Here is a 5,238-nt window from a genome sequence, read left to right on the forward strand (position 1 = left end):
CCCTACCAGGAAAGCAGCCCCCCCCCACTGCGCCGGGAGGGCCCAACGCCGGGCCCCGCCCGAGAAGAGTTCCCGCAGCCCCAGACGAGCACCTCATCACCACCCAGGAGTTCTGGGCATCCCCCCACACCACCCCAGGTACGGGCCAGGGCCCCCCAAGGGAGACCCGCTCCGCGCTCCAGGCAGCCACCCATCCGGCCCACAGTGGGTCCAGGAAGGAGTAAGGCAGGGGCCAGTCGCCCCCGCCCAGGAGGGGGGCACTAAGGAGAAAAGGGAGTCCACAAGGGGTGTTGTAAACTTGGCCTGACCAGACTCGGCCACCGTTGGAAATTTGGCGAGGCCCAGCACTCAGGGGCAAGGACCAGAACCCACACCACAGGGACACGGACACCCCCGGCTCAGGTGTGATGTGATCCCCGGCTCTTGGCCTTGCCAGAGAGCTCAGGGATCCCTCTCCCTGCGTGGAGAGAGCACTGCCATCCAGTTTCAATGGACAGATCCGACTATCTGTCCTGCTGCAAGATTTGAGCGAGCAGGTCAGCAAGATTCTGTAGTTGCAGGGCATTGTGGGAATTGTGACCGCATGGACCACAGCAAATTCTGGTGCGCAGCAAGAGTTTTTGAAAGCTGAAACATCTGAAATTTGGTAAAACTCTGCAGCAGTAGGGATCAGCGGATGATGTGATCACCACGGTGGCCAAGACCCGGCATGTGTTTGAGTTCTAGTTCCTGCAGAAGTCCAGCTCCTGTACGGCTGCTGACTCCAACCCCCCACCCCCCCTGCAGATCCAATTGCCTGACTGGGAGGGAAGCTTTAACCCTTGTGCTATCTTAGATGACCCCATCCTTACATTGACGTGTTCTCCCTACCATGACAAAGGTGGACAAAGGTGGAAAGATTTCATGTAATCCATGGACACCAGTGAAGATCACAAATCATTGAAAAAAAAAGGCTCAGCGCACTGTCTTGGGGGGTCTAGATGACCCAACTCCAATTGTTAAAGTGACTAGGATAGCACAAGGGTTAAAAGCTCCCAGGATCCTCTGCTCCAGCGGCAGCTGAATTGCAGAGAGGAATTTGTTTCTTCAGCCTGCCCCTGCTGTCTGCTTGGCCTTATCTTGTGAAAGCTTCTGTTTTCTCCCTTAGTTTATTCTGATTTTGTCCTTTTGTTAAATTTACTCTTGTGATCTCTGTTTGCATTCTGAGCAATTTTTTGTTTTGCATTTCTGTAGTTTTCTTGCTATAAAGCCTGAGAGTTTTATACCATGGTTTATTCAGCCGTTGGTGTTTTGTTGGTCTGTTTCCTTTGATTTAAAATAACCCCGCCCAGTTATTATATTTTCTTTATGTTACCTATTTTCTCCCTCCTCCCTGAAGAGGGACGTAACATCAACCAAAAAACAAAACAAAAAACAATGCTGCTAATGGAATGGATTATCTGGAACTTTTTTCCCATGCATCGTGGAGAGAAGAAGTTAGAAAGAACAGGAGATTGGAAGAAAAAAAACTAAAAACACGAAGATGTTACTGTTCAATGTCACTATGTGTACTCTGTAATGTGTTTTGTGGTTAGGCCATGTAGCCACATGGTTTGAAGGTAAACTGGAGGATGCTGGTTTACCCAGTGTGCAGAAAGACGCCTAATGAGAGGAGAATGGAGTTCTGTAGCTTTACCCCAACAACACAGTTCCATGTGCCACCGCACGGTCTCACTCTCATCACAGGTACTGACATCCCCAGGAACAAAAATACATCAGAGTGAAAACAACTGGTGGCTAAATACCACCGGCAGCGTGTTACTGTGGTTGTTGTTGTTTTTTTTTTATCATTTATAATCATGCTAACAAAATTCTAAGGCATGGGTAACAAGAATGTATAGTTTGTTTTTATATTTGCTTTTCTTTCTTTTCTTTTTTTTTCAGCATAGTTTGTTTTTATTTGCAGTTGTTTTATACGGAACCCCTAAAGGGCCGTTAAAGAAAAAAAAGACCTTGTGCACCAGTTGGTAAGGTTTTTTTTTTTTTTACTTCAATTGTTTGTTTGTTTTTCACCAGTTGCCAACAGCCATTAATACAAATACCAAGTGGCTTTAGTTTGTCATAAGAATCCAAGTGCCAAATATAATTTGGACCCTTTGGAAGCCAAAAGGGGTCCATTTGCAGCCAATTTTGAATGCACTTTGCATGCATCCACCAATATTAAAAGAGTTTACTCGATGATCTTCATTTTTCCTGAACCTGTTCTTAACTGGTGTGACCCCTGGGTCGAAACAAACCACATGACTTTAAAACCTGTTTAAGATGACTTTTAGAGATGAAGTAATTGTGACAGTAAGCAAGCAAAGCTGCAATCTCTTTGTAGACGAGTCAAAAAGCAAAGGAAAACTCAATTAGCTCACGTACTGCCATTTCCAGGTAACTTGGGAACATTTCTCTGTGCGCAAACTACCTGGTAACTGGTGCTCACCTGTTAAATTTTTTTTTAACTTCAATTTTTCTTCTTCAATGGCCCTTCAGGGGCTCCGTAGTTTTATTTTAGTTACCTTTTTTGCTGCAATGGTGGGTTTTGGCCACTGTAGATGACCAACATGGAGGACAACCTCATCGTTGAATTTTAAGATGTTTTTCATACTTGTGTCAAGACACTCATAAAATTGTCCTCTCCCTTTATTGTAGTTTTTAAAAAAAAGTCATCAAACTGGTTCCCAGAGAGACAGAAGTACTGTCTCAGAGACAGAAGGCTGTCATTCAGATACAGCTCCCCACCGTACTGGGAAAGCCTCTGAATGATCTCATGTACGTGGCCAATAAATAAATAAACTTAAGCTACTCTCTTAACATCGTCTATGTCTTCCATAACACTGCACAGCCTGTAAAATAAAAGTTATCAGTAGCTCCTCCCACAGGCAATTGCGGATGGAAATTTGACGCATTCAATGTGAGCACACAGTGGACCTCAAGGGGACAAAAGCGCCGCCAAGCCTTTGTATGTAAAAGTCCATCTTTTTTGTTCCCTCATTGTTAGTCCGACATTGCGTTGTCAGTCCTGTTTTCTTGCTAAATCCATACCACGCCACCTATATTTTGGATTCCAGGGATTCAGTTAAGAAGAAAGAACTAGTATATGCATTATTTACATTAGAACGTTCTTGTCATCAGCTTAAAGCTTCTTGTAAAGCCTTTCCCCACCTGGTCCTCCAAAATCCATCATGTGCACAGCGTGCAGCTGACTCCATAAATGCAAACAATGTCTCTGTCAGAGGAGAGGAAGCAGGGAAGATGGGAAACAGATGCAGTCGCAGTTTCAAGTGGTGACAGCCCGTCTGCGTTCAAACAGACCCCTTCATAGTTTCTTCTTTCTTTCCGAAACAAAGTAATGAACGTTCAGCACTGTTTTTCAGTTTACATTCCTAATTTTTTTAAAAGCGATTAACAGCACAACGCCATGCTTGTTAAAGACCCGCTTTGATCATCTTTTAATCTATTTTCAAAACACTTTAATGACAATGATGCTGTTTTTAGGCAAAATCCAAAAATCCGTGTTGTTTGAAAGACAAAGTGTCTGCAGAGCGGCAGTGGTTAAACAGAAATTTTCACAGGGAATTTTACGCACGTCTTGAACATCAGAATCAGAATTCTTTTAGTGTCATTGTAGATGATGATACAATGAAATTGTAGCAGCCTTGGAGCGGTGAAGATAAAAATTAAACAAAATAAAAATAATGTAACTAACATCTCTATCTATTTAAAAATGTGAAATATGTCGGAAACAATTAAATATTAAATACTTATGAACAAAATTGAATGGAACGAGTTGAGTTGCCGTGAGCGCAGCATAGTATATTGTGTGTTATTGCACAGAGACTCGGTTATTGCACACATGGGCAGTAGTCAGTAATTTAGCGTTTGTGAAAAGTCAGAGTGGAGTATAGTTTCGGAAATCTGTGTATTCCGTATAGTGATTGCCTGTGGAAAAAAGCTGTTCCTCAGTCTGTTTGTCCTGGTTCTGTCCAGGCTTTCTTCCACAGCTCTATTCTGATTTTTAAAAGACTTGGTGTCGTATTATTTTGGCCGGACACTAATCATTTCTCCTCCATGATCAATTTTCCGACGTTTGATACTTCTGTGAATTTGAAGGGATGCCATCCATACGTCACTACCAAATCTGAATCTCGGATTGGTCAAAGTTGGACCAGGTTTAACTTGCAATGCGTGTTTATTGGACACGCCTTTTTGTAAGTTGTGCCCGAAAATGGTTGTAGAATCTGAAGAACCTTGCCTAGCTGTGTGTGAACGCTACTGTTTGGAATGTGGAAGCCCAACACGTGTCTTCCCATAGACTCTTTCGGTGGAATTGGCTGCTTGAACGTGCATTGCTGATGGTGGGATAAACTTAACTTCAGACTGTTGGTGTGGAGCAATCCCCGCCTCCCCTTCCCATCACCCGTATGTTCATACACTCTCCCGCCAGGTGCAACAAAAATGGTGAGCAATGTTGGAGCTATCCAGCCATTCAGTTATGAGTCAGAAACAAAGGCGGACATGGATGTATTTGTTTGCAAGAGGATGCACGAGAATGGGACGGAGCCGGGAAGCGTTTTGCCCGCCCATTGTATCTTTTTCTGCCACAAATGCAGTGTTTTTTTCAATGCAATTTTTTTCACAATGATTTGAACCACAAAATACATGAAAATACAATTTTGAGCATAACTTTCTACATATATGTCTTCCCTCATCAGCAAAATGCTACAATAAAATGTTGAAAACACATAAAACAGGATTTTCATCGGAGTGGGTCTTCAAACACGAGCTAAAGAACTCAGTTCAAATACAAGTCAAATAAGGGAAAACTGGGGCATAAAGCATTAGTAAAAAGCTCTGAGGCAGTTATATTTAGAAAAATGGTTAATATGAAGGTGTTTGATCACTCACTTGATCAGAGGAAGGCCTCTAGTGATCAACACCTCCAGGGATGCATTTTTTTGGCAGACGCTCACTCAAATGTGCTCTAACAGCATTTGCACTTGAAGAGAACCGAAATAGAAGATCTACTGACAAAACACGAAGCTGACGCTGTCTCCTTTTACAGTCCAGCTTCTTATATTTATTTTTTTAATGTGTTTGTTTGTTTGATCTAACATTCAAATGAATTTGGGTTCAGAAATGATTCTGAGTTCAATCCAACTGCAGAGGAAAAGTCCTAGTTGTGGTCTTTGTTTTCTTCAGTTTGGATGTTGA

The sequence above is a fragment of the Oryzias latipes genome, chromosome 5 (genome assembly GCF_053564925.1).
Source record: "Oryzias latipes strain Hd-rR chromosome 5, Olatipes_Hd-rR_3.1".
Taxonomy (NCBI): Eukaryota; Metazoa; Chordata; class Actinopteri; order Beloniformes; family Adrianichthyidae; genus Oryzias; species Oryzias latipes.